This window comes from Anopheles stephensi, chromosome 3 (genome assembly GCF_013141755.1).
Source record: "Anopheles stephensi strain Indian chromosome 3, UCI_ANSTEP_V1.0, whole genome shotgun sequence".
Lineage (NCBI taxonomy): Eukaryota > Metazoa > Arthropoda > Insecta > Diptera > Culicidae > Anopheles > Anopheles stephensi.
Window position 1 is genome coordinate 81,623,881 of NC_050203.1, and position 15,547 is coordinate 81,639,427.

General features: G+C 46.9%; 1 protein-coding gene across 3 annotated transcripts in view; it reads left to right on the top strand.

The window, feature by feature from the left end:
• The first annotated feature begins 605 nt into the window (after positions 1-605).
• LOC118513502 (histone-lysine N-methyltransferase MECOM-like) overlaps positions 606-15,547 on the top strand; it is a 70,927-nt gene continuing 55,985 nt past the window's right edge. Inside the window, exons 1-2 of one of the 3 annotated variants that reach the window (XM_036059346.1) lie at positions 606-1,231; positions 4,732-5,652. The gene's annotated coding sequence lies outside the window, so the exon portion shown is untranslated. Of the gene's footprint in view, positions 1,232-1,436; positions 2,756-2,778; positions 2,979-4,731; positions 5,653-15,547 lie in introns of those variants that run through there. The other 2 variants (XM_036059347.1, XM_036059348.1) reach the window with 2 other exon arrangements.

Below are 15,547 nucleotides of genomic sequence, written 5' to 3' on the forward strand. Positions count from 1 at the left end.
CCGGTAAAAGACGAACCCCTTCCGCTTAGCTTTGCTGGCCCTTTGCTGTGCTGGGAAGAGCTTTGCTCTCGATATTGCTGAGTAACGATCGTGTGAGTGCCCAGTCGAAAGCTCCGAATCAGGAGCACGATCGTGGTGAGTTACCTTCGTGTGTTCGGTGCCGCAGTAAGCTTTCGTAGGCCAGCCGCGTGGTGTTTTGCACAAGTGGGGGCGTACGATGATGCGCCGATGGATTGTTGGCAAGTCTGTGCAAGAGAGTCGATGAATGAAGGAAGCTGCACCACCCCCCTTTGATCACCCCACTGCCATGTCACTTCACCCTTTTTCCATCGATTGATATACAAGAGCACCTTTTCTGGAGCGATTCATCTCGAGAGAGCAAGAGACACATGGGAGAGCGAAAAGCTGTGGAGCGAACCCGTTAATATGCCCCGCGCTGGAATCTGTATCACTCTTCCTCTTCTCCTCTCCCTCCCTATGGGGGTCTCCCTCATACCCTTCCACCCCACAAAACTCTCGATCTTCTCGATCGCGAAAGCTCGATCCACTACTCTCCGGGAGATCTGAAACTGCTGCCGGGCCATCTGGTTGTGAGTATTTATTTTTTCTTCTTCCGTTCGCTATATGCCACTCCACCCGAATCCGCTCGCGGTTCGTACGAGCGGTTCGGTTCGTTCGGTCGGTTCGGTCGGAGCTGGTTCGTTTTGCTCTGATTTTCGGACGCAAAAGCCCATCGCCTCCATCCCAGCCATCATCATTCGGGCGGGACGCGCTTCGTTTGACGTCCCGCCCCCACGTGTTCGAGTCACCTCTCTCTCCACGCGCCTCCCTCTCCCCCCCTCCTCGCGGGCAGCATCTTCGAGGCGGCAGCCAGCGTTCGTCCTCCTCCTGGTTGGCGCTGAACCGAGCGCACATCGCATCGTCTCGTCGTGGTCGTCGCACGGCAACCGTCTTGAGACCGTCGCGCGCGCATACCTTCACCGAACGCTGATCGCACAGATCGTCGCCGTTTGTTACCGCCGTTTGGTGTGTCCGCCGTGGTCACCGTGGTTCGCCCGTTCGATCGTTCACGCCCGTCTCTCATCACGCTCGATGCTGAAACTAGTTGCGGTGAAACATTCTGCTTTAACGATTCTTGCGCTCGTTCGGGTTTGATAGCGTGGTGATCAACAGTAGTGTGATTGTGTTCTTCTTGAAGTGAAACATACAGAAAAAGGATAACGTTATAAAGGTGAAATTTTAAAGCTTTTAAGCAGCATAACATGTGCGCGCAAATCGATAAGAAACCAAAGTAGTGTGAGCAATGTGATTGAGATGCGTCCCAATGCCGATCCAAGCGATCCTGTGAGACGGTTTTGATTCAGAATTCCTTTCAGCCATTATTGAGCGGATCCTACTTCCTCATTTCCCGCACGCTCAAATGGCCACTGTGTGTGATTGTGTGTGATTTCGAGATGATTGTGGAAAAGTACGAACGAACGTGCATTTAATCGTCATAACAAGTGCAGCAGCAAAGGCGTTGTGAATGTAGCGCATTCGCGGTGTGGCCATTGCGCTGGCAGATCCCTAATTGCTTCGGTGCCGTGATGCGAGTTGCGTATTAATCTCCGCCCAGCCGAGACAGGAAGTGTCTCCTGCGAGGCCATCCGGGCCGCCGCTGCTGCAAAGTGAACTAGTTCGGGCACGCACTTCCGATGCGTGTGTGAGCGCGGCGCAAACGAAGAAAAGTGAAACTGCACTGCACTACGAGAGTCACGGTGACATCAAGCGACGAACCGGTGCACTCGATAAAGAAAAAAAAATTGTGCCCCAGCGTAGTACAACCCGGAAAAATTGCGTGATGGTCTAGTCCGCGTAGCCCGTAAATTGCTCATCCTCAATTATGGTCCTTCGCGGTGTAATAGACGCGTGCATAAATGGTGGTGACAAGGTGTATGATGTGCTGAGGATGAGAAGAAAAAAACCCCAAAGAGAAAATATTAAAACTCATATTGCGAGATGAAAAATGTGGTGCAGAAAGTGTGATTATAGAGCCTACAAATTCCCGATAGCAAGTGTCTCATTACAAGCGAAAAACACAACCAATAACGCAAATCAAATTAAAACGTGACAGCAACAGGTCCAACGAAAAACAACACACCCTTTCCTCAGTAGTTACAGTGGTTAAAGGAAAAAGAACGGTCTCAAAAACCCACAGTAAACACAAGATCCCAGCAAGAAGGGATCACGCAAAACCGCTCCGTGCAGGTCGATTAAAGATAATGACAAATGATTGCAGTCCTGTCGCAGCAAGGATGCTACTTGCCCAGCTCTTCGGTGCCGTTATCCGTTACGTGGCGGATAAGCGTGCGTGCGAAACGGAAAGTGAAAATTGTAACAAACTGCTGGTGTGTGCTAGTGACACGAGTGCGAATGCCACATCTGTCGAACGGAACGGCTTTCTGCCTTTATTACCGACGAACCAGTTACTTTTCATACCCTTTCGTTCGATTCGCATCCTCCGTATCGTAATGTCTCCGGCAAGATACGAAAGATAACACAGTTCGGGCTTAATTTAAACCTCAAACAGACGGCCACAAAAACAACACACCAACATGCGTACAGAACCTTATCGTGGTTGTGGTACGCACGTAGAGAGCTGAGTCTGCTGAAGGTGCTCAAGTGCTGCGTATCATCTGTGGAGAACGCAATCATGTAAAGCTTCCCGACTCCCCAATGATGCCTATCAGAATCAGCGACAACATCAGCAGAGTGTGTGCGTCTGTATCTCTGTAAAATCAGCAACAAAAAAATCAATCCGTGTCCAACACTCCCAAAAAGAGGGGTAAAAAAAGAGGAAAGCCCGGCACAGTCGGTCGCGAAAAACTCGATACGGCTAAAGGAAGCAAAGCAACAAAAAGACGATCGAATTTTGTATGCACAACCGACCGGGAGAGCCACCCAATTACCGTGGCCCATGGTCCCAGGGTTCGGTTCGGGTTGGTTGATTAAATTATTAAAAATTTATTACACTCGTCCACCTCCTTGTGCGTAGATTACGGTTACAATCGCTAATTACTCCCGAGGCAGTCTTTCTTTCTTTTTTTTTGTTGGTCCTTCTGGCTCTTTCTCCCTGTCGCTCGTCGTGCGATTTGTGCGAGCGTCCTTTGGCAGTTGTCTTTCGAAAAATTTTGCGGAGCGCCGAACGTTCGATGCTAATTAATGGTGTGACTCCTCTTTCGGAGCTGGTACCGCTCACTTTCGCAGTGCAGTGACAATAATACTTCCCCACGAGGAGGCCGGCAGGAGGAAGCAGCAACACGACAACCAGTGTCTTTTGCTACTCTTGTTTTAATAAAACGGCGTCACAAGCCATCGGTCTTTCTGGAGCCCTTTTTTTATGGAGGGACGGTGATTTTTTTTTTTGTTCGGCTTAAAATGATGCCCTGCCGAGACAAAGAAGGGCCCTTCTGGTGAAGGAGATGGCGAAAAAAGAAGTCGCAGGATGCGCCGATTCCGGTTCTGACCTTTATGGGAGGTACCAAGCGTCTGTTGGTTGATGCTAATGAGAGGAAGTTATTGAAGACTTGAAGAATATGTCTATCCGATTCAGATACGCAAGACTACGAAGCTGGCTCATCTTTACGGAAATAAGCGTACGTGAATTTGGGCCAAAAAAGCATTCCGACACACGACAACAACACGTTCGCCGGATCGTAGGCCAAAGATCGCGATCAACTTTGCGCTCGCACGATACGGATTGATGCCGCGCGGAGTCGACCGCTCACGTCCGCCCTGGAAATAAAATTATTTTAAAGTGCGCACAAGCGCATACACGCACGAGCAAAAGAAGACGCGCAAAAGTGCGCGGCTCACATTTCCAAGAAGGGCATCCCGAGTCCACTAAAATATGACCGCATGAAGGTCGATTGATAGAGCGCGCGCGCGAAACGCGTCAAGATTGAAGTTGACCTTTCGGCTGGCCGGACGGCCGAGTTACTTTTTTTTCGGCTTGAGCTCTTCCTTTTTGCATTAAAATTCCCAACCGTCCTGCCTGGCCAGGAATCCAGGATCGTCACCAGGAACAGACAGCTGCTGCTACCCCATCTGCTCGACCTTTTCGACATCCTCCGCCTGACATTCCGTTCCGTTGGTACGTCAGCCGCTCGAGGATGTTGTATAAGCGTTATAAATAATTTCAAGCATCAACCCATCCTACGCGACAACAAGAACTGTACGGTCCAAAAAATGTAACGAAACGAAAATGCCGCAAGACAAAAAAAAAAATGCTCGGAAAGTCATAATAAGTGCGCGTGTGACTTTTGCGATCCAGTATGAGCGACGTGCGATCTTTAGCGGACAAAAAACTGCAATGACCGTAAAGAGCAGACGACGAACCCTCGTCCCGTTTTCCCTTTTGTCGTTGCTGTTGTTGTTTTAAAAACAACAACCACTCTACATTTAACCTACTAAAACCAGGCCCAAGCCCTTATCGAGGCCCAATGCAGTGGATGCACCACCGTGCGAACTCATCCTTTCACCCAGCGGCGACTTTGTGATGCGTTTTCGAGTGGCTCTGATATCCTTGGCGGTGTCCATGCGAGCGCGTGCTCGGTGATTAAGGACATTGTTGCAAGAGGGATTCAGGTGGCCTTCATCAACGTGCTAATGGTGATGAGGATGAAGCCGGATGATGTGCACGACTTCTTACACCCATTTTCGGGACCTCGGTGTTTGTTTGTTTCCTTACAGATATCTTCCCCGGTGCAGACGAGTGGTGAAGTGCAATTTCCTAGTGACATAAATTGAACGTGTTTTTAGCCGTGTGTAGCTCCGTGTGTGTGTGTCTGTGTTGCGAATCGCGTAGCGTTCAACATTGTTGCGCTCAAGTGAAGATTGTCAAGTGTCCAAATAACAATCAACAACAGCCGGTTGAGCTAACCGGAAGAAGCCGCGGCGGAAGAAAGTCACGACGAAAAGCGCCCGCCAACAAGTGAGAAGCAGTGAAGTGGTTCCAGCGCGCTGGTCGAGTGGCCGTGTCCACACACACACTGAAGTTTGACAGCAGTCCGACGCGTACGTACGATCATATCCCCGGGCTCAGTGAGACGAATCATTCAACCAACAAAAAAAAAAAAAAACGCCGATGACCGAAGTGAAGAAGAAGCAAATGGTCAGTGAGAGTAAATAAAGTGTCACGTCGATGCTTCAACAGTACGACGATGGAAAAGAAATAGCCGTTTTACGTAAAGTGAATTATCTGTTTGTCTTCAGGAAACCTCCAAGCGCCGACGCCATCCTTAACCGAAACCGCTTGAGCAAAACTTGAAAAGACTCCCGATCTCGATTAGGAGCAATCAGGGGCGCAGGACCCTCCACTTGCTACAAAGATTCATTCAAGCCGCTGTCATCTGGGGTGGCCTCCCGGGATTTGTGTTTGGTAAATTTTTGACAACCATTTCGGAAGGTGCTTCAGACAGCGTAATTCGTGTGTGGTATTCGTGTGTGTCCGGTGGTTTTGTGTAGAAGCACTATGAAGAGGGTTTCGAACAGATGATTCAAGCGGTTGATTGAAGTTGAGCTAGTGCATGTGTGATATTGTTAGTGTTCGTCGGAATTTAATTGATAATCAGGTCTCTGGATCATCGTGTGGACAGCTATCCCGAAGTTAAGGTGAGTAGAAACCTGTAGTTACTTTATCCAAAGTTCAAGAATTTCTCCTGACGCCTATGCCCTAAAATGAGTTAACTTCAACTTCCTAATTGACAATTTCACTTGGTGTTGTCACACCGTCGGCTAGTGATGTCTACGCTCCAGACGTCACTCCACGCGTAGTACCACGCGTTCCGATATCAGTTTCTCGGATCGCTAATTGCCACCTACAGTGCCGGCCGTACATCGATGCTTCCCAAAAATGGCGATGTGATCGCTCTCGTTTTCCACCTACCACCGGCGTGACTCCCTCGGATCAAACTGTCAACGTGCAGCGCTGGAGAAGGACCCGAGATTCAATTTGCTCTCGATACGAATACATTTTAATTAAAACAATTGCCTACTTGCCTTTGCGACCGACGGGGTTACGGACGCTTTAGGCACCGCTAGACCGTGCGTCATTAGTCGACGCAAAAGCCCCGGGAGCCCGTGGGTGTGTGACGCGCCACGCAAAAAGTTGCAGAATGCAGAATGCAACTTGATGTGAGCAACCGGGTAACTAGGCTTGAATAACGAGAGGACACTTTTGAAAGTGAAACCACCGGTGCAAGTGTACCAAAATGGGTGTCGATTCTGTGCGTTAAATCATCCAACGTCAATCCAGATATAAAATAGCAGGCACCAGGAATTATTTTCAAGATGACGATGGAACTCGTCCTGGGCAACCTCCCAACGCTCACCATCAACTAATTCCTTCCGCAATTCCAGCTCATTAAAAGGGTGAGAATATTCAAATCTCTTAAAGATCCAGGCGTCTCATTAACGATAATTGCATTCAACAACAGCACACACAGAGGCGCGCGCGTGGCCCTGTCTTTCAATGTTTCAATGTTGAACGAACCACAATAAAGACCCGGGACGCGTGCGAGGCCTGAAATAATCCGCTTCACACACAAGCCAATAGTGTTTGCTTCATCTGCTGCTGCTGCTGCTGCTCAAATAGATCTCAAATAGAGGAAATGATTCGACTGTTCTTGAATAGGGCAGGATGAGAAGCTGGAAAAGGAATGGACAAGAACGATCCACCTAGATCGAGGCAATGCTAGACATCTTTCGAGTGTTTCTCCACCATTTGCTTCGCTATTTTCTCAGTTTCATCATAGAATGCGATACTTTTTCACCCGGCAATGGATGCGCAAACCCAAAAGAAGAAATCGTGCGAGAACTTCTTGGCACGAGTAGCTCTCGGTCTAGCGCTCACCCGATGCATAAGCAATATAGCAACAGTAAGTATTTGTTGTTGAGGCACCGTGTGCCGTTTTGCTGGAGCACGTGCTAGACAAGTTATACAAAACGTGAATTAAACGGGAGGGGTTCACTGCCTGTGAGGTGGGTCTTGGCTTTGAACATTGGAGGTTTGCTGTTTGCAGAAAATTGGGATTGTAGATTGATGCGCTACGGTTAATTGGATATGATTTCGAGCCGGGATTCGAGCAAAACGATCCCTAAATGGTGCGCTACGATCAAATAGATCTAGGAAGTTGTGAGCTAAAAACATTGGGCATCAGTTTAGTTGAAGTTGGGATACTGTTTTCAGACTTATGCCATTACCAATGAGATCAGGAACATCAGGATGCAAATTCTTTTTACTGAAACTTTACTTTGAATGACATTTTGAACGTCTAAAACCTGACAGACTTCAGACATTTGTCTAAAGTTAAGGCTTCTTCTCATATTTGATCACCACCACCAAGTGGCTGTCAACTGATCTCACCAACTTTCTTCCACCGGCCAGGAGAGTACGATGGGATTTATAAATTAGACCACTCTCCAATAAACGCGTTCAGCTGCTCCAGACCCCGAGGATCCTACAGCCACAGCAGTGGGCGATCTGCGCGGATAATATCCGCCTTGCGATTGGAAACCAACGTGATGAAAGGTATCGCTTCACAGATGAAAAACGCGCTCACTGCACGATGCCACGAAGGAAGCGGATCCACACCGAGTTGCGCACTTTTTGATTTGAATTTACGCGTCAGCAACGACGACGACATGCACACGACCGGACATCAACCGGGACGACGATGCGCCGTGGGTTTGCCGCGAACAAGTGAATGTGTGCTCTCGTTTCAGTTTGCCTCTTTTTTTTTTGTCGTCCGTCCGCTTGTCCATTCTTGCGGTGGATGTGGATCACTTTCGCGCAGGCAACATCACCACGAACACTCGCTCACTCCCACCTTGACCACCGGACCACGCTGGGGGACTTTCGCCTGACCTGCTCTCGATCAGGGCTCCCACAAGTGTGTGTGTGTGTGTGTGTGCCCTGCCGCACGGCCATCCTTTATATCGATCAAGTGGAGGGTTTTTGTTTTTCGCCTTACATCGTCGAACGGCCTCACACGGAACGCAGGAGCTTCAGTATCAAAGGTGCTGATCGCTGTCCAAACTGGAGCGAAAAGGACCATTATTCCCTACGCTCTCTTTCGTCGTTCAGCTAAAATTCGGCCTGATAGTGAAAGGTGAGCCCGGCCGAACACGGGTGGCTCCCTCTATCGGGCGGCTCGGCTAGGGGTAGGCAGGAAAAAAGCAGGGCTCGAAGCAACAAGAGCGCGCACTTGTTTTCTCTGCACCGTCCGGTGGCACTTCAGTGCAAACCGGGTGAATCTGTCGCTCGTCTGTGTGTTCACAGCACCTTCTTTCAACTCTCAACAATCAGTCCGATATATTTATGGTTTGCAGCCGCATTAACATCAACTTTTATCTCCGGCTCCGGCTGATTCACGATCGCACAACTGTATGCTTTTTTTGCTGCGTGTCTTGAAGCTGAAGGAGTCTTACGCCCAGAAGGGAAGATGATTATGATGGCAGAAAACACAGGGGAAAAAAGAACACATGGAAAACCGATCGATCGGTCCAGCTATTTTGATCGGTACACCCGTTATGGAACGGTTTCGGTGTGGGACGCGTGGTTAAAATAATTGGACTTGGACGCATAATATCTCAAGGTTTGGAAGGAATTTCCCCAGCAGTCCAGATTTTGTTGGTCTAAAAACCAAATGATTTTCCAAAAATCCTGATAGCGTAAACATTGTATTGGAGATCTTCCTTCAACGCCAAAGTCTTCTTAGTGCTTCAAAAACCCCAAACGACTCCAACATCCTCCCCAAGTCACAAATCAAAGAACTCCTTTCGAAAATTCCATTTTCTTCTTCAACCATCATCGTCTCCCGAAAGCTGATCACTTCCTTGTAAAGCGCACCGGTGAAAGGACACCTGACCACTTGCCATCAGGAGTTGTTCCGCGGGTGACAACTTTTCATTCCATCACCACCGATGGCGGCCAAGATGGACGACCGAATGGGTTTTCGTCCTCGACCGAAAGGAATTGTGCGCGCGGTAATTGTACCGCAGGCCAAAGTTTTGTTCTCCCCTTAATTGGTGCCGTTTTCGCTTTCTGCCCAACTTGTCAACTTGTCACACTCCTCCACTACGCCCCAAACGGGGAGAAGATTAAGAAGAAGAGTCGTTTAAATCTTATTTATATAACAATTAAATGCTCGAAAGAAAGCAACCGTATGAAAGGTGCTTTTGGGGACAACTAGTTCGACGGCGGCAGCTCGAACAAAACTCGATCATCTTGGAAACCGTTCGGTGTTAACGACTGGTTCCTAGGACAGGCTCTTCGCTAGAGCCAGCCTAAACTCTGGCCCACCAAAACCACCCGAATCCCACTTGATGGAATAAAATTGAATATTATTATCAACTTATTATCATGCTTAAGCCAATACGATGCGGTGCGATTGGTTGGTCATGTGGAGTCGAGCTTGCTCAGCTTGCTGGAACGGAGTCGGTTCAACCAATCGCCGAGGGGTGTGCGTGTGTGTGCTCTATCCCTCTATTCACAAACGCATCCTACGCCCCAACAGGCCCAGCCACCCGTGAAAAACTCTCTCCCCCCTAGCGAGACAGCTTGAAGCTGTAGATTGCTTTGATTACGAATAGCTGGAACTGGTCGCCAAGCCTGTGACAGCTCGGCGTTGGACGATGCCGATTGGTTCACATAATTTTATGCAAATGACATCTCATCTCGGTCGGGTGGACCACAAAACATAATAATCCTGTGCGTGTTCACCAATTAATATTTCCTTATCTAGCATCTCGTTTGTCGGGTATGTGGTGGGGAGTCCACCAATTTGTTGCTGCAGTGGCTCTCGGATTGGATGTGAATTTTGAAACTAGATCTTCGATCGAGACGATGGTTTTTTTCTTCTTGCTGTTGATCGGCTGAAGAAGAAAACCGAGACGAATCCGAACCATGTTCCCATAGTGAACAGTGATCAGTTCCAAGTTTCTAGCTGCCTTGACTCAGATGACTCTGCGTCACAAACTGCGCGCGATTCGTTGCATAAAATTAATCCAATTAAACGCACGATTAAGTAAGGTTTCTCGCACCAAAGAATGATGGCAAATGGAAGAGGTAAACGAAGGCACTATTTTCCAACCGCTCTTCAAGATGCAAATGAAGCGTACTCCCGTTTTTGCCCCAAAAATAGCGTTGCTTACTCGATTGAACGAACTTTCTCCGTGCTGTCAAAAATTGTCCAGCTTCAGCGAAAAGAAGCAAGAGCACAAAAACACAGAAGGACTAACCCCGATCCCCGATTGATGCCGTGCCGGTGGATTAATCGTTTGACTCGGCCCATCCAAACATCGTGAAATCGTTTCGAACCGATCGAACAACTGATCGACAGTAATGCACTAAATGTTCACCGATCCGAAAAGCACGAGCACCTTTTTGGCGATGCCGACGCCGCTGGGCTCGATGGTCGGTTTAAGGGACGGAACCGAAATTAATCTTCTTATAAAGCCGTCCCGGCCCCCGGGAGCTGGGAAGCAGCACGAACAGCAGCAAACAAAACCTCCGAAGGGCCGGAAAACCCATGTCGGAGAGATGAAGATGCCGCCACAGTAGAAATCGAACGCAGAAGCGAATTACGCGCGCGATGTTGATAAATTGATGCTGGCTTCTGCAGCAGCTGCACACCTTCCAGACACACGCACGTTCACATAAACTTCTCAATTTTCACAACAAAGCTTGGAAATGCTGGGAAACGGAAACGGGGCGGTCCTGACAAGGTGACGTTGACTAAACGAAAACCGTTCTTCACTGCCCGCGAATAAAGCATGTGTGGGTAACCGGGACGGCGGAAGCTCCCGGGTTCGCCTTCTCTGCTGCCTCCTTCGCCGCATGTTGCCAATGTCGCACGATTTGTTTGATGTAAAGTGTAAAATTGATCACCACCGCAAGGAAAAAAAAAGAGCAGAACCGATTTTCCCACCACCAATTATCGACTTTCGGTGGGATGGTTAGTGGAAGGGAGTATGGAAGGTGGGAGGGTGGTTGAAAGGGGGGATATATTTAGCACCTATTAGCGAACCGCCAGCTGAGCAGTCGAGTGTTGGTTAAATGATCTGGTTCTTCTGGTGTGAGCTTCTGTTGTCGCGATGGCTTCATTAGCGGGAGCCGATATATCGATGACAAATGCGTGCGGTTGATGCGTTTGGGGCATCCTTGGCCTGGGAAAAAAGCGAGAGTATGAGAAAATCCCGTGGCTATGCTAATCTGCTAGAGCTCCGATATGAATCTTTGCTCTTTGTATGGAGAAGATTTTGAAGTTCATTTGTTATTTGGGAGCTGTTTGAATGTTTTGCTCGTAAAGGTCCCTTCCTTTTGGCTCAGATAAATATATTAGGGTGATTTGAAGTGTTCGGGATTGCTCTTTCAACCGGACACCGGAATTGGTTGGTCAAGGTCAATTTGACATATAAAACTGGTTAACTACTTCATCTTCCCTTAGTTTCTTTCAGCATCCTTCATCACGTTGTCCTCTAATGTTTCTTTCATTTCCTGTTTTTTTTCTTCGCTTTTGCTACTTTAACTTCTGTATTTTCTTCTTCTCCTACTTCTTTTTCTACTCCTTTGTTTTATTACATTTCTATTTTTAGTTCTTATGTTTTTGCTTCTTTATTACCTTTTGCTACTTTTGCGTCTACTACTATTTTTACTTCTACTTCTACATTTTCTTCTACTTCTATTACGTCTTATTTTTCTTTCTCTTTTTATTCTAGTTCTAAGTCTACTTCTAATTCTTTTTGACGCTCTACATTTATTTTTTATTTTTCTTCCACTTCTACTTCTGCTTCTCTTTCTACTCTCAATTCTACTTCTTGTTCTACCTTTTGTTTATTTCTTCTTCTACTTCATGTTCTTTTACTACTATTTCCACTTCAACTACTTTTCCTTCTTTTTTTTTCTATTTCTACTTCTCCTACTTTTTCCTAAATGTTTATAATATGTTCAAAAATTAACAGTCAACTATCCTTCGGAAACTTCAAACCATTTTCATATATTGCTGATCCAGTGCGAGATGTAACATTATTGTTTATAACCTTTGCAGTACATTCTCGTCATTTGCTCTGTTATTTAACTTTTTCACATGCAGATATCTTCGTTATAATCATTTATTGCTCCTCCGATGTGTCACATTACACTTTTATTTTCGCGCTTTTCGTTTCGTAACACCTACTGACCTACTGATCGTCGTATAGCCGTACCATCAACCTCCCTGTCCGTGCCATCTGTACTCCAGATCTTCAATTTAATTTTCCGTTTTGTACATGCAACATCCCTTGGTTCAAAACAAAAAAAGAAAACGAACCTGCCAATAAAAGAAAAGAAAATGCGTACATGCACGCTGCTGATCACTTGTCGTGTCGGTCGGACGGTTACATTGTACGCGGTGATGACTCGCACCCCGAAGAGGACTGATCCAGCGAAGCGTCCAGTCGAATCGAAAGTGTCATCATTAAAAAGATATACACCAGTTAGAGACTCCGTTACGGGTGCGGACAGACCACTGGGCCATTGGCGGATAGCATGAGCTGGTGAGGGGTTTTTGCCTTCCCCGTCCAGTTCTTAATGAAGGGCATCGCCCGGGCAGTTTCTTTTTCTTTAAATCGATTCATTAAAATCAAACGAAGAAAGGTTGCCAAATGATGATGGCCACGGGTGCGCGGAATTACGTCGTCAATCCGTCGTTACCGAACGCTGCTCCAAATTCACCGGCTGGGAGCCGATGTTTCTTGTGCCCGTTACACACGATCGTCTGCCGTTGCGGTGGATTGATTCAGCTGATTCGGACGATTGCCCCATGTCACCAAAATCAATCGAACGTGAACGAAAGCCGGCACTAAGTGCATCGTTTCTCTTTGGCCGAAATGGCCGAACGAAGAAGATGAGATCGGGCACGAATCTGTCGCTATTCAACGCGAACAGCATATCGGAAAATGATGGGTTCTGTTGGGGCTTTTATGATCCAAATGAAGATATTCATACGAGGCCGAGCTCATCAAACTCACGCATTTGCATAGCCGATGGGACATTGAACCTGGAAGTAAAGTGAAAAAAAAAAACTATTGGACTATTAAATTACGATCGGATTGTGTTCGAAGATGAGTTTGAAGTCACGGCGCGGTTAGGAGATGATGATCGACATCATTTTCTAATGCACAATTTTCTTTACATCAATCATCTTAGCTTCTTTATCTCTTTCGCGCTCTCTCTCTCTATCTCTCAGCCACCATAATCGCCTCGATTCATCTCGAGCATTGGAAATCTGTCATACGATTCCACTTTTGATGATTTCTCAGATTTTGAACACTGCTAACCTCAAGCAACCTGATCTCCGTGTCTGATCCGGTATCATCGTCGTCATTACAGCGGGTGACATGATTCGGTTCGATCCTCATCATCCTCACAACGATCGATCGGGCTTTTTTTCCAGTTTGCCATTTCAAACGCAATCCAACACCCCGAAAACTTCACCTTCTGTCGTGCTGGTGTCGTTAATTTTCGTCCATGCATCAGGATGACAATTTTGGCCGACCTTAAGCAATGAGGAGAAGAGAGCTAAAACACTCAACCTCAACAAATCCATCAAAATAACATGATCCCACGGCTCAAACCTCAAAGGCCAAGAACGAAGAAAGGAAGAAACGACCCTCAGAACATCTGCCCGGCTAAAAACAGAAACACCCAAAAGAGACATCTCTTCTTCAATTTCCACCAAAAACGCTCACCGCAATCTGCCTTCCAACTCCCAGCGGGAATCGAAACCCTTCAAATCACGAAAAGCGGGGGGGGGGATTTGCTTTCATGGGGGATCGACTTTGCAAACCATTAATCAATTTAAGCGCAAGAGAGGATCGAATGAATCGCGGCGCGGTCTAGTTTTATCGACCAACTTTTGGGGCAAGTCTTGGCGAGCGATGAGTTTCGCAAAGCAACGAGGTATGTATATCGTTTGTCTCTGGTCTTGTCCAAATCCTCCAAAGACTGCTGCAATTTGATTTATTGTGTGTGTGTGTGCGTGTGCGAGAGAGCCGAGAGACCGCACCCAGTGAGACCGCGTCCAACAGCGATCGCAAAACCGATTGATCGCCGAACGCCGGATCATCTGGCTAATCAATCAACTTATCTTTAATTTAATATCTAAAGCACTGAAGCCTGTAAGCCCATCACGTGTGTGAGCATCACCACACTCGAAGGCTGGGAAGAGCTTTTATTAGATTCGAGGTATGGTGACTCCTTCGTCTACTGTTGGGGATCTAACCTTGCGAATGGACGGATTAAGCGGTTGCTAAATCAAGATGATTTGTCGCCTTGCCAAAAAAAGCCTAAAAACCTAGTTATCCACCGCATGCCGTCGAGCCGATTTCGACACCGACCAATCAAACAAGTAGTGGAATTAGCTCCTGAGTCTCCTACATTTTTTTTTTTTTTTGTACGTGTTTCGCTCTCTGGTGTGATGGGAAGAAAACTCAAATTGAAAACCAAAACCAACCTTTATCGAGTTAGCGTGTGGTTTTGTGGGGGCCATGCCCAACGGACCCAGGGCACCCACTGATTGAAGAGATACTTCCTGCTTTTATGACAGGCCCGTCGGAACCCATCGCCCCAACCCAAGTGTAATCAATTTGATGGATGTTTTAGCCGAAAATGCTTAGGCTGCTTAACTGTTCACAAGATCATAAGAGCAGTGGAAGCGAACGGAGGTAGAAGGAATCATCGGATCTTCATGTCATCGGCATGCGAGGTCCGGTCCGGCGGTGGAACTCAAACCCCCGGAAGAAAGCTCAATGAAGATGATCACAAGGTTGAAGCTGATCGGGTTTGGAAGATTATCTGTTTGTGACGCTAGAAGAGGTGATTTGGTGGTGGGAAAATCGGATGTTCGGCAAATGGAGCCAGCTAACAAATGGGATACAAAAGAAGGGTTGCAACGAAGATGATGAGCTCGAAAGGCATTTTAAAATTCAATTTGAGTCAATTTGAGGTTTGATATTTGTATAATTATTCTCAGAAGAAATTTCCTAAAACTTCTATTTTGAGATATTGGACGTTAAGGACAGATAATTTGTTAAAAGACTTGATATAAGCAGTTTTGGTAGAAATAATGAAAAAGGCAATGAAAGATATCAAAACAAAGGCGAAATAAATTGATAAGTCTACTCTAGGCTCGATTATCCAGGCTCTGAGTCAACCTGTCACCATACAGCCAACTACCCCATCAACAAAGAGCAAATTATGGAGACAACTGTATCCAATTCGGAGCAATTCCTAGAAATAACCTCAACTTTCGACATCTACAATGCAAAGACATCACCAACTGCTTGCCGATCAATACAATGTATCGAACCTTCTCAATTAAACGAACTGCTCCATTCAGATCACATCCGAAAATTTAGCTCAGCAACCAAACACCGATCGATACATCCTCGTTACACAACCACACTCTCCATACTCTACATATCGCCTCATACCACACACCGGAATGCTCACCCGCTGGATCTACTG